The following is a 14829-nucleotide window of genomic DNA, read 5'->3' as shown; positions in this document are numbered from 1 at the left end:
GTTATTGAGGCGCAATCAACTGTGACATATCGGATTTTCTCGGCGGTAGCAAAATGTTTTAAGTGAAATGACAAGACGAAACATTACTTTTTTCCTTCTCAGGAGTCCAACCCGGCACCTATCGCTGTTATATTCTAGAGAAAACGAACGTTAAATATGGGTTTGTTACACCAGCAGAGACATGTGAGCATGTTTGAGCTAGAAATAATATGACGAAGAGTTCAGTGCTGACTGGGAATCGAACCCCACACATATCGTTGTTGACTACACACAAAGAGACGTCAGCTACTGAATTTTTCACCTCCAGCAGCTCGAACTAACATCCTTGAACTTACAATGATCTCTCAAATAGTTCTGTGTCTCACTGGGAGTCAAAACCGTCAGATATCGTTAGTGTTGACAAGGAATGAAAATGCATTAAAAGTCAAAATTAGTATCCACCGGCAGATAGGTGTTCTCATGCTAGAGCTTGATAATACGAAATGAAAACTTTAGTGCCGGGCAGGATTCGAACCCATTAACGAGCAATGTGTGGAGATGTTGAGGAATCTGCAGTTTTGAACAAACAACAAATACCAGTCGACTGTATTGTCACGAAGGGATCAAATTCCGCGTTATGGGCGGTCTGAGTTGCATTCCAAGTTCAGAACAAATTTTATCGGCATACAGAAGCTCAAATAAAAGATAGAATAAGTGTCCTGTGACCCTACATAGCGTTTGTTTCGTCACTAGAAATAAATGACTAGTATAAGAAGGGTTACTGGTGATAGAATTCCCACATTTCGCCACTCCTGACGTTTTTATGGTTCAACCTAACGTCTACTTCGTAGAGAAGGAATATCATGTATAATGTGAATTTCAGACCACAATGCCATTACAACTTCTCCGTTGGCTCTGCCAGAAGAGAATAGAATCTGTCTCTCCCTATTAAAAATCATTGGCAGACATTGGAATCGAACCCAGACCATCACCATAGCAATCTATCATCAATCCATCAGACCACCAAAGCCTCGTCTGTGAGACTCATTTTTCTATCATAACACTGTTGTGGCACACTCGATGAGAATTCTGACACACAGGCCCCCTGTAGCAGTTTGCAGCATGTTCAGTAAATTCATTTACTTGGTTGACCGAATCGCCATGAACTAGCTGCCTCAGCTACCCAGTGCATACATTCGACTCTATTTTAGAATCACCGGAATAAAATCCCGTAACTGTCAGCTACACAGAACTGCAAACAGTGTAGGATGCAGAAATTTAAATAAGAGGTGTTCCTTTCCATTGAGCTACTCTATTGCGCTATCTGTTTGTTGAAAACGTCGTGCAGTGCAAAAGAAAAGCTGTATCTGTATGTCTCTCAGTCCATGTGCATTATCTCACAGCACTGTGGAACGCGGAACTTCTGGAGGACCCATTGTCGACTTCTGGAGCTGCTACAGCTATATGACAGCTCGCAGCATAACGGTAAGCGTCGCACGCCGCAGGTAAGACGTCGAGAGTTCTATTACATTCGCTGCTACATTTTTAAAAACGCATTTCTGCTGTCTGCTGAAGTTATCAATTTAACGCAACTTTGAACATAATTCCCTTCACTTCTCAACCCAAAATAGTCGCACGTGGAAAAACAGCTAACTTCTGCGACATTTTGTTCTTTTCAGGTTTAATAGAGGGCCAGGCAGCAGATGCATGGCTGGCTCTGAGCACTATGGGACTTAACATCTATGGTCATCAGTCCCCTAGAACGTAGAACTACTTAAACCTAACTAATCTAAGGACATCACACAACACCCAGTCATCACGAGGCAGAGAAAATCCCTGACCCCGCCGGGAATCGAATCCGGGCACCCGAGAACGGGAAGCGAGAACGCTACAGCACGACCACGAGCTGCGGACAGCAGATGCATCTCGAAGCTTTTGTATTATGTATGGGGAGAGCGCATCGTGCCAAAATAGTCGGAAAAGTATTTTCTACATTTGCTGTCGTCTGGTAGTGGCATTTTATTCTTCTTCAAACCTTGTTTGACAGCTTTAACTCAGAAAACGTTTTCTACATACATGTAATCAAAAAACTGCATATGCATTGTCAGACCGTTATAGATAACATCAGAGAATTCGCATATATCGTTGATGATTAATTTCTCTCTCATGTTTAGTATTGTTTTAACAACACTAAAAGAAGCCTTACGAAAATTGTGCACTGTATTATAAGAAATGAAATAAAATTACCCACGATAACCTTAAGACGAAAGTCTGTTTTAATAAAACTGAGTATCTGCACACAAGCGTGCCTCTATCGGCACGAATTAGTAAAATACTACTCACTTACATTTCGCTTGGGTTTGTGTTTAATTGGTATACTGTGTCATACCCAGAGGTATGCAAATGTGGTATTTCATAAATTAAGTTATGTATTCCTATAAACCCAACATTTGCTTGTGAGCAGCGAAAGAGGCGTTACCTGTTGTGCAGCATTGTAAGTTTTTCACCATTGCACTATGAGCTGAAAGTATTTTCTTGCGATTTCCTTATCGATGTTTGAGCTGACTGCTTGTAGCTCTTTCACAGAAGGGATGAAAACGTTACAGTCTGTGAGACTGGAACCGCGACCATGACAAAGGCTTTTTCACATGTCAACACGTCCCCACACACGTAGCGAAGAGGTATGTGTTGGGTCTTACTCTTACTAGGCCAATAGTGGCTAGAACTCGTAAACCACTATTTAAAGGACGAGATTAGTTGCGATTTCCACGTGGAACGGCTTTGCTGGGCTGAAAACCGTAAATTTACAATCTTTTGTTACACCTCAAGTGATAATAACTCAGATTATTCAATGGAAATGACAGGAAAAATCAAGTGAACTTCGAGGCTTAATTCCGTGTACACCAGGAAGTAACTCGTCGATCACAGAGTTGCCAAACATACCTTGCCTTGTTGCCAAATCTCAGTTACAGTACCAGCAGGAAGAAGACGAACGGACCTATGTTATCGTACAGCAGGCTAGGAAGTGACCATAGCTGGCGTCTCAAAGACGCGGCTGTTACGGCTTGGAATACGTAATGCGTCTGATTCGCATTTCTGTAACTAGGTTTAGGGACTCGAGCCTAGTTACTAATAATACTCAGAACTGACTGCAAACTATGCACCATAAATCAGTAACTCTAATAGTTGTTTTCTTATTTCTTTCGTAAGTGTACTCAATACTAAGAAACACATTCACGTACGTTTTCGTGCCACGCTGATAGTCTAGCAGACCAAACAAATAAAAATAAGAAAAGAATGTGTGTGTGTGTGTGTGAGTGTGTGTGTTTGTGTGTGTGAGAGAGGGAGAGAGAGAGAGAGAGAGAGAGAGAGAGAGAGAGAGAGAGAGGGAGAGAGAGAGAGAGAGAGAGAGAGCGGCAGAAGAGACAAAAACTAAGATAACAAACACTTTGCACCTCGAAATCTATTGCATCTATGTGCAGCCTTGTGATCATACAAGTAGAATATCATGAATTTCACGAGAATGTAGGAAAAGTTTGGTGCGAATGGAAGCTGTAAGAAACACATTTAACTAATTATTCTGTACCACGTAATAATCAATTTATTTGAAAATTCAGAAGAGAAGAAACTAATAATTATGCCCATTAAGAGAGAAACTAAAGTGCAGTTGCGGGCACTGTGCAGATCTGCACTTTTTCATCTTCAGATCTATACAAATAATGTACACTAACCAGCGTATCCATTGCCTTCGTAATGTTTACCTCTTGTTTATTCTTCTAGTAATGAACTGGATCCACGCAATGAGTCTGATTGTTTCTTTGTATCCTTCCATCTACTACCATTGTGTGTAATTTCTCGGTGTTCAAAAAGCAAAATGTTATGCCTGCTCCCACGAGGTATTAAAACGAGGTCGCAAGAAGGCTAACGAATTATAATCAAAATAGAGTTAGACATCAATTTTCTGTCGTCATGGTGTTATGTTTTTGTTGTGGTCTTCAGTTCTGAGACTGGCTTGATGCAGTCTCCGATTAGGTTCTAGGTTCGAATCCCTGTCCAACACAAAGCTTTACCTCACGCCATTTCAAGTAAGTTATTTGTGAAGAAGCAATATTTAACATTTCTCGTAGTACGTTAACAGGGACAACAGATGCTGGGTAGGAATTCGCATTCATTAAAAATGTTTACGTTATGTAATTTAAAGTTGATATTTGCTAACTGATACTGTCTAAATTCGAGGTATATCACTCTCTGTATGCCTAGTCAGAAATGACGGTTAGATTCTGTCAGTCACGAAATCTTAATTCCATGAACTGGGTTTGAATCTATAGGCAAAACGAGGCGGTTCATCACGTCATTTGAAGTCGATACATATTATCAACTAGCTGCTAGTGAATAACTTAAATTTTTAATGTCATTTTGTGATAAATAACAAGTATGGTATGTTACTTTGAAGAGGTAATCATGAATACGACGAACGTACTACATGCATTACCTATGTGACGTAATAATGAGAGTGGTAACATTTCAGGTATGTCATTTATTGCAATAAATGTGAGCTTACAAGCCTTAAGGTGAGTCTTATCTGTGATAAGGTGTTCCCTGATATTTGTAGTATCGTGGTATTGCTTTACACCTTGAGTTATTGCGATACAGAGCATAGTTTTCTAGAGGTGACTTGTTGGAACTATTTTCAATAGTCAAACGACTGTACCAAGGAGCGATTAGAGGACCTGCTAGACAGCTGCGTTATGTGGGTTGCATGCGGATCAGGCTAAATGCAATTCAGGTCGTTCGGATACTTTTGAGCACGACTGTACATGTTTACTCATCAAATACTTAATTTGGCTTTACAACTGAATCTCCTGTCCTTCAGTCCAGCGCTCTGCGTCTGGAGTTGCTTGCAGGAAGTCCTCTCCGGCACCGTGATAGGCTCGAGTCCTGCATTCACTGACAATGTAGTGAACAGTCTGGTATGGAGCCCCACAGTCACAGGCTGGACTAGGCAGCTTCTTCCACTTACAGAGAGCATCACTGCATCGGCCATGGCCGGTACGCATTCTGTTGAGGGTAGTCCAGGTCTTGCATGGTAGGTCGAATCCACTTGGAAGCTTAGCACCTGAGAAGAAGTTATCCAGGCGCACATCTGTCACTGCTTCCTACTGACATACCCACTCTTCAAGTGGTTTAGAATTCTTAGCAACCATGTCAGCAGCATTACGCAGAGTTGGATGGCGTGATTAAGGTCTCTTACGATTTAAAAGTGGCAGGCCGCTATGCACAGGTATGTTAGCATTCCTGGAGATCTTGTGGAATTCCCTCATAAGGGAAGTACATCTGCGTAGATCAAGAGGCATTGTACCGGTTAACAGTGGAAACCAATAAACTGGAGTAGATCTGATTGCTCCAGATATTATGTTCGTTGTCGTATTCAGCTGGGTGTCAACAAGCCTTCTATGACGACTGTTCATCCAAACAGCTGCACCATACTCAGCACTTGAGTACACCAAACCCAGAGCTGATTCTGCCTCTGAAACTTACTTCCAATTTTACGTTTGCCAACCGCTTATTTAAATGGAAGCATCACACTTCTGTTTTACTCACACTGGGTGGCAGTCTCCATATTATTAAGTTATTGTCCAATACAGAAAGGCCATTGTTTCGAATCTCTTCTGTTGTCTTCATTTCCTTGTGTTGTACAGCTAGAACCAGGTCATTGGCATAGCAAAATACAGGGCTATTACAAATGATTGAAGCGATTTCATAAATTCACTGTAGCTCCATTCATTGACATATGGTCACAACACAGTACAGATACGTAGAAAAACTCATAAAGTTTTGTTCGGCTGAAGCCGCACTTCAGGTTTCTGCCGCCAGAGCGCTCGAGAGCGCAGTGAGACAAAATGGCGACAGGAGCCGAGAAAGCCTATGTCGTGCTTGAAATGCACTCACATCAGTCAGTCATAACAGTGCAACGACACTTCAGGACGAAGTTCAACAAAGATCCACCAACTGCTAACTCCATTCGGCGATGGTATGCGCAGTTTAAAGCTTCTGGATGCCTCTGCAAGGGGAAATCAACGGGTCGGCCTGCAGTGAGCGAAGAAACGGTTGAACGCGTGCGGGCAAGTTTCACGCGTAGCCCGCGGAAGTCGACGAATAAAGCAAGCAGGGAGCTAAACGTACCACAGCCGACGGTTTGGAAAATCTTACGGAAAAGGCTAAAGCAGAAGCCATACCGTTTACAATTGCTACAAGCCCTGACACCCGATGACAAAGTCAAACGCTTTGAATTTTGGGCGCGGTTGCAACAGCTCATGGAAGAGGATGCGTTCAGTGCGAAACTTGTTTTCAGTGATGAAGCAACATTTTTTCTTACTGGTGAAGTGAACAGACACAATGTGCGAATCTGGGCGGTAGAGAATCCTCACGCATTCGTGCAGCAAATTCGCAATTCACCAAAAGTTAACGTGTTTTGTGCAATCTCACGGTTTAAAGTTTACGGCCCCTTTTTCTTCTGCGAAAAAAAACGTTACAGGACACGTGTATCTGGACATGCTGGAAAATTGGCTCATGCCACAACTGGAGACCGACAGCGCCGACTTCATCTTTCAACAGGATGGTGCTCCACCGCACCTCCATCATGATGTTCGGCATTTCTTAAACAGGAGATTGGAAAACCGATGGATCGGTCGTGGTGGAGATCATGATCAGCAATTCATGTCATGGCCTCCACGTTCTCCCGACTTAACCCCATGCGATTTCTTTCTGTGGGTTTATGTGAAAGATTCAGTGTTTAAACCTCCTCTACCAAGAAACGTGCCAGAACTGCGAGCTCGCATCAACGATGCTTTCGAACTCATTGATGGGGCATGCTGCGCCGAGTGTGGGAGGAACTTGATTATCGGCTTGATGTCTGCCGAATCACTAAAGGGGCACATATCGAACATTTGTGAATGCCTAAAAAAACTTTTTGAGTTTTTGTATGTGTGTGCAAAGCATTGTGAAAATATCTCAAATAATAAAGTTATTGTAATAACCCTGTATTCTGGACGAAGTGTCAGGTAGATCAGATAGATATAGGTTGAATAGTAATGGTGAGAGAACTGATCCTTGGGGCAATCCGTTGTGTAGTTTCCTTTCCTTACTTATGTTGCTTTCAGTGGCTACCTGGAACTTCCAATGGCTTAGCATGCTGTTAACCAGTCCAACCATTGTTCTGTAGGGTATGATGTGGGGAAGTTTGCAAATAAGGCCTTCCCCCACACAGTGTCGAAGGCGGCAGTTAGATCAACAAACGCCACAGATGTTTTTGCTTCATTTGGTATCCTGGCTCTATGAAGGATATGAGAGGCAATACTTGGTCGCAGCAGCTACGCCCTGGTCTGAAGCCTGCCTGATCAACTCAAACATTCTCTAGGATAGCACTACTTATTCTGTCATATACTAGCCTTTCAAAAAGCTTGTAGCAGCAGCTAAGTAAGACAATGGGGCGATAGCTTTCCACCACGTTTCTGGGTTTGCCAGATTTGAGAACAGATATTATTATCTTGACCTTTTTAAACTCCAATGGAAGTTGACCAGTCATCAGGATGTCAGTGAAGAATTCTGCCAGCCATATCTTAGCTTTACCTCCCATATGGATCAGGAATTCTGGATGGATACCATCGAATCCAGGCGCCTTAAGAGGTTTGAGGTCCTTCAGTCCAGAGTCATTGTGTAAAACTGTGAAGGGATGGGCATACTCAGACGAGGGAGATGCCATCTTTTTCAGCTCACAAAGCTGTCATCTAATATGTCTTGTATGTTCCCTGTCAGGAGGCACTTTGAGGTAGTAATTATGTGGGAAGCAGTTTAGTCTGGTGTTACTTCAGAATTTTTTCTGCATTCTGGTGCACTTCCTCCTAATCTTCTCAGAAGACTCCATGCTTCCCTGCTCGAGTGGGAAAAGTTCATATTTTTTTACTTTTTCTGTCCATTTCAGCCCCCGAGACATGTCCAAGCTAAACAATAGTTCCGCAGCTATCTCTGGGTGACCACTTTGCTGGACGTTTGGTACAGTGTTTCATTTTCATCATTCCATTCTGGAACATATTATTTTTGGTATCCTCTTGACATGCACTTTCTAGCTATTGCTGTAACTGCACCAATTAAGCGTTGATAGTTCTTATGTGATGGTGGGATCCAGCGAATGGTCTTATCCAGTTCCAGTGAGAACTTCGTCCAGTCAGCTTTCTGGAAATTCCATCGAGCATGCAGGGTTGATCATATGACAGGAACCGTACAGCCTATTTGTGTTATTACAGGTCTGTGTTGGCTGTGAGGAAAGGCATCTATCACTTTCCTTGTGGCGTTGATGGGAAAGCCACTTTCGTTGCAGCTAACAAAGCATAAGTCAGGATTTGAATCCTTGCCCCAAGCAGCTGACCTGAAAGTGCCTTGATCTTTTGCATCAAACACTAGGTGAAGATTATTCTCTTCAACCCATTCTGCATGCATGCTCCCATTTTCATCATTTTGAGAGTACTTCCAAAGTTCGTGGTGACTATTGAAGTCTCCTACGTAAATTACAGGATATTCTGTTGCGTGTAGGACAAAATCGGGCCATATTGTTTTGGGTGGTTTGTAAACATTTGTAATAGCAATACCGTGCAATTCTATGACAACTGAATGTATATCTGGCTCCACACTGACAGAAATCAGTGAAGTTTCATTTATGTTGTTGCGGACATTCGTAGCAATTCCATGCACCTCATGGTAAGTTACACTAAGTGCAGAATACCCAGGAATTCGAGCTCGGCTTCGGAATATTTTTTCGCTGGAAACGCGACTTTCCTGAATAGCGACGACATCGATATTGTTGTTCAGAAAAGCTTTAGACATGTCGTCACGCTTTGCCCTGTTAATGCTTTCGATATTCAGTTGAAGGAATCTGATAGTTGATCCAATGTTTCTTGTTAATGGGCTCTGAAAAGAACTGTTCCTGCTATTTAGTTGATATGTCATTGCCAGGGGATCCTATGGATAGTCTGGCTGCCTATAATCACTGTTGCTCAGTTAGTACCACCCAGGAGGCACGTGTAGGGCATTTTAAGGTTAAATATACGGACGTGAGCAACGCAACGTCCCTCTAACGTATTGTTCTAGTCTCTGGGTCAGTACCTAGAAGGTATCAGCAAGAGAGAAATGATCGCAGAACGTAAGCTCGCAAACTCCTAAGGCTACATGGATCTGCATTAAACACGCTATAGTGTTAAACCCATGTGGTTCCCGAAATTTTAGTGATGTGGAGTGCAAATCTCTTGATACTCTAATGCAGGACATACATGTCCAACATCTGACATACAGGCACCCTGTTAGTTTCATATCCACTGACTGTGGTGGCAAACGTTAGGATGATAAAACTACTTTCTTCTACACCAAAGAAGAACATAAATTGTTTGTGACATGTGCACAATATAGTTTTCTAAAGACATATAGCGCCCATTGTTCACATTAGATTATGGTTCAGAAATTATAAAAATGGTTCAAATGGCTCTGAGCACTATGGGACTTAACATCTGTGGTCATCAGTCCCCTAGAACTTAGAACTACTTAAACCTAACTAACCTAAGGACATCACACACATCCATGCCCGAGGCAGGATTCGAACCTGCGACCGTAGCAGTCGCGCGGTTCCGGACTGCGCGCCTAGAACCGCTAGACCACCGCGGCCGGCCCAGAAATTATACTATGCTCTCATCAGTCGTATAAAATGGTAGTCATAAACTGAAAATATCTCCTACAGGTAAAAAGACAAATGCATTACAGCAGTGTTTAACACGTGAAATTACATCCCATGCTACAACGACTCTGTAAACATGGCAACTGTCAGGCAATTGTATACATAGGGTTTGTAGTACCTCACAAACACCTGTTCTAAGTTAGAATCACTGCAGTTATGAAACTGAAGACTCAATTCTTGTCCAATATGTAGCAGAGAAATGGAGTACTTTGCTTACATCTTTGTTCGTCTAGCAGAGAGTGCTGAAATAGGTTTTCCATGATCGACATTATTCATCACACACATATGTTGAAACCCCTCTGTTGACTGTGGTAAGCAGATATTTGCTGCTAACAGCTGCAGGTAGGTAGCGCTCTAAATCACATACAGAATACGCAGCTGTGTACAAGTCGATCGAAATTATGCCAGACAACTGAAATTGTTAAATGCGAGATAAATTACCTTCAGCAATATCTCCCTGTCTCTAGAATGCATCATCAGCCCACCATTAAATCATACCTCGTTACAGCCCCCCTCAACCAATCACTCCACCTACTTTCTTTCATCCTTTAACTGTGATCAATGTCAGTTTAGAGGCAGAAAGCATCAAAGACAGCACTCAACTTGCAGGTATCACTATTACCTCAATAGACATACAGTAGAATATTGTTAAAAAACTATACAGTAATTGTTCTGTGAGGTATTTGTTAGATGACACTGGATGGTTGTGATTGGTAGAGAGTACAGAGAAGTACATTGTAAATACTGTTTTTTAGGGTTTAAAACATCTAAACTCTCTTGCACTGGGTCAGACACGCTATCCATTCTATTCTGTAATGGGGTATTGCACTCCCCCAGCTGGTAATACAACCCCCCTTAACTAAGGACACTTTATAGAAATCTATAACGTGTGATTCTTTATTTTCTCCAGGGTATTTCATGATTAAATAAATCTCGGGTGAACAGCCTGGTGTGAGTGTACAAAGGACACAATATTTCGGCAGTCGACCTTGTTGCCATCATCAGGTGTGCTGATGTACTGTCAAGGCTCGCTCGCTGTAAAACACTGGCGACGTATGCCAGGTGTAGAGGCAGTGTAAGCAGCTGAGCTGCTGTTCCTGCGTTGACCTAGGATGTTGTCAGTGAGACCTATCTTGACGAGCTGTCCTCAGTGAGCGTCTCTGGCTGTAGAGACGCTCTTTCTGTCTTCATCGGGACTACGGGAGAGAACTACTCCCGCAGTAGGTCGGGCCAACGTGTTGTCGGCCTGTGGTGGACCTGTTGGCCCATCCCACTAATTTAGCGGCTGCCAGAGTGTTCTGCATTGGTGTAGAACACCCTGGCGATTTGCCGGAAGCGATCCTGCAGGGAAGGGATGCCTGCTTCCTCGTGGAGCAGCCTCGTTGTGTAGCGAGGCGGCTTGTGGAGCGCAAGTCGCAGCGCCCCATTTTGGACCCGTTGGTGGGTCGCAATGTGCGTCGCTGCTGCGTTACCCCACTGCACGGCCGCATATTCCAGAACCGGGCGTACCAAGGCTAGGTACACGGAGAGGCCGTGGCGTGGAAGTAGTGTGGACGAAGGGTTGAGCAGCGGGTACAGCGCACGTAGTCTCCCCACTCCTCGCCCTCTGACATCGCGGACGTGGGGCAGCCACGTAAGGTGCCTGTCCAGTGTGACCCCGAGGTATTTGCCGGTCCGCAGCCATGGGATGGGCACCCCATGATCGCGACCGGCGGCAGGTCCGGAGAAAGCCTCTTCCCGCTGAAGACGACAGCCTGGCTCTTCGCAGCGTTGTACTTTAGGCGCCACTTCGTGGACCAGGCGCACAGGACGTCACATGCGAGCTGGAGGCGGCGGCGCATCTCGGCCGCATTCATGGTGCCGTTGAACAGCGCAGTGTCGTCAGCATAAAGCGCTAACTCGACGCGTTCCACCTGCGCGGCGTCGGCGGTGTGCAGGGTGTATAGCAGGGGCCGAGAACCTACTCCTGCCGCACTCCCGCTCGATTCTGCCGGTCGGTGGAAGTGCCGCCATCTGCTCGGACGTGGAATGTGCGTCCCGAGAGATAACGAGCGCAACGGGACCACGTGTGACGTCGGCACCCCGTGTACAAAAAGTTTGTACGCGAGGCCGTCGTGCGACACACACACTCGAAGGCCTTGGAGACGTCCAGAAGCACCGCCCCTAGGTACTCCCGCGTCTCCAGCACTCGCATCGCCTGCTCCACGAGGCGCAACTGCTGCTGAGTGGTCGAGTGGCCGCTACGGAAGCCGAACTGTTCCTCGGGGATGAGCTGCTGCTCCGTCACGTGGCGTAGCAGCCGCCCCCCGTACAACCTCTCAAATACTTTGAGAAGGATGGGAGCAGGCTGATCGGTCAGTAGTTCGCTGCCTGGCGGGGGTCCTTACCGCTCTTGTTGAAGGCAACCACTTGCGCGTGTTTCCACGTGGAAGGGAAGGTCCCAGAGCGGAGGATGCTGTTGAAGATGTCCGCCAGAGACTGGTGTACCTCTCGCGGTAGCATCCTCAACAGGGGTTGGTGACCCCATCCGTGCCAGCCGCCTTCTTGGGGTTGAGGCGACTGAGCTGTAGATCTACTTCTTCAGCCGTTATCATCTCAATTTTGTCGTCCTCCTCACGTGCAGCGAGAGAAACCGGCAAACGGTCCTCCACTAGCCGGACGTGGTCGGCATCGACCTCACCAGCGGTTGGTTGGAAATTGTCCACCATCGCGTCCCCGATGATGCTCGCTCTCTCATCCGGCTCGCAGACAACGTTCGCACCCATATGGAGGGGCGGGACTCGCTGGTGACGACGTCCCCCAAGCACTGCCACCCGTCGCCGTTATGGTGGCCACAAGTCCCGCCCAGTCACAATTCCCGAATCTCGCGCCACGCCCTGTTGAGGCGGCGCTTCGTCTCGGGCAACCGCGTGAGCTGCTACTCCCGAAAGAGGCGATTCTTTTGTGCGATCGTCTCTGAGATGTGCGGCGAGAGTTGGCTGGACATCTCTCGCGGCCGTCTCGGCCGTCTGGATGTGGCCGCCTCTGTGTCACGTGAAAAAGGCCAATGCGTCGTCAGCTCCTTGCACGTCTGGATCGGGCGCGCTCTCGAGGCGGTCTAAGATCTCGGCACGAAATCGTGCCTCATCTATGCCGCGGAAGTTGCGGCGGTCAGTCGGCATAGAGGCACCGATGACGTTCGTGTCAAAGACCACCGGGAAGTGGTCGGACGACATGGCGCGTCTCACGGTGCCAGACGTGAACTGCCCACCTTTTAGTAGCCGGCCGGGCTGGCCGAGCGGTTCTAGGCGCTACAGTGTGGAACCGCGCGACCGCTACGGTCGCAGGTTCGAATCCTGCCTCGGGCATGGGTGTGAGTGATGTCCTTAGGTTAGTTAGGTTTAAGTAGTTCTAAGTTCTAGGGGACTGATGACCCCATAAGTTAAGTCCCATAGTGCTCAGAGCCATTTGAACCGTTTGGTACGGCGATGTCGAGCACATCTGACTGGCCGCGATGGTGGAAGACTGTTTGGTCGTAGGGCCCCAGTACTATCGCGCCATGCCGTTGTGTGGCGCGAATGAGGCGGCTGTCGCTGGCGTTGGTGATGCGGGAGTTCCACTGCGTGTGTTTGGCGTTCCAGTCGTCCGCAATGAAGATCTTCCCGCGCAACGCCAGCAGGGCGTCGAAGTCAGCCTCCTGGAGCAGTCTCCTCGGCGGCCTGTATGCCGCAACGAAGGTGATGAACCCCGCCGTAGTGGTGACAGTCACTCCAGTGGCCTCCACCGCGGCGAGGGGCGGGACCTGGACTTCGTGAAGTTTGAGGGACGCCTTGACATAGATGGCCGTCCCGCCACCGTGGGCCAGCCTGTCGGTGCGGTAGCACTGATAGTTGGCCGCCTTGACATGAAATCCTGGCTTCAAGAAGGTCTCGCACACGAGGCAAATGTCAATTGCCTCGTCGCGCAAGAACTCCCTGAATTCCTAAATTCCCATTGCTGGGGGACCAAACTGTTCGCGTTGAAGGCACAAACTGTGAGGCCATGTATATGGCGATTATCCATGGCTGGGTGAAGTAGCAACGCCGGTCTGGGGGGTCGCCGTGACCGCGGTGACGAGCACCGGGAGTTGCTCTAGCAGCTGGCTTAACGACCGCAAAAGCGATCGGAGGTCAGCTGCGTCGGGAGCCGAGGGGGCGGTGGGAGCCGCTGGGGCGGCCTCCGCCACTGGGGCGGCTGGTTCCAGCCCCTCCGTAGAGGACGACTGCCGTGTAGCATCGGCACCGGTCGCAGTTGCGGTGCAGCACGAGCTGCCAGCTTCTGCCGCGGCAGAGTGTCGGCGGCAGTCCGTTGCGCTGCGGCAGGGGTGGCCCAGCCCGCGCACCGGCGACGCCTGTGCGTAGCGGCATCCCGCGTGACTGGCGTGGGTGTGGGGGTTGCCATCTTCAGGGGCGAAGCCGTGGACGGCCCAGTCGGTTACTGCCTCTTGCCAACGTCCGGCTCCGAACGCTGGGTGGAGTAGGCAGGTGGTCTGCCGTTGGAGCAAAACTGGTGGACGGGTGCACCTTACGGGAAGGAGCAGCCTTGCCCCGTTCATGATTTCGGTCCCTTTTGAAGTCCGAACAGCCTCTGTAACTGGCAACGTGCAGCAAGTCGGCTTTTCTTCTCGGGTGAGCTCGCAGGACTTGCTCTCGTGCTGTCCCGCGCACTTTACGCAGCGGGGCAGCATGGAGCAATACCGGGAGACGTGGTCCAGCCTCTGGCATGAGAAGCACTGAGCCCTCTTACCTTTGGCCCGAAGAGGTTCCACCTCGACCTTGACACGGCCGACCCGCTGCACCTGGAACATCCTCTGGTTTTCCAGGTTGTCAACGAGGACAAACTGGTACAACGGCATGTCAAGGTGAGTGCGAAGGGACTTCATCATTAACAATGTTTCGTTGTTCTTCTCGTTCTCCTGTCATAATGTTCCCCTTAGTGCACTATAAATAGCTGAGGGTGGTGACGAGTAAAATCTCCTTCTCTGGTTGTGTCAAAAGTACAATGCAACTGCTGGCGAAGAGAATGGCAGAGATTCTACTGTAAGTTACGGG

The sequence above is a fragment of the Schistocerca nitens genome, chromosome 5 (assembly GCF_023898315.1).
Source record: "Schistocerca nitens isolate TAMUIC-IGC-003100 chromosome 5, iqSchNite1.1, whole genome shotgun sequence".
In the NCBI taxonomy this organism is placed as follows: domain Eukaryota; kingdom Metazoa; phylum Arthropoda; class Insecta; order Orthoptera; family Acrididae; genus Schistocerca; species Schistocerca nitens.
Note: the sequence above shows the minus strand (reverse complement) of the source record.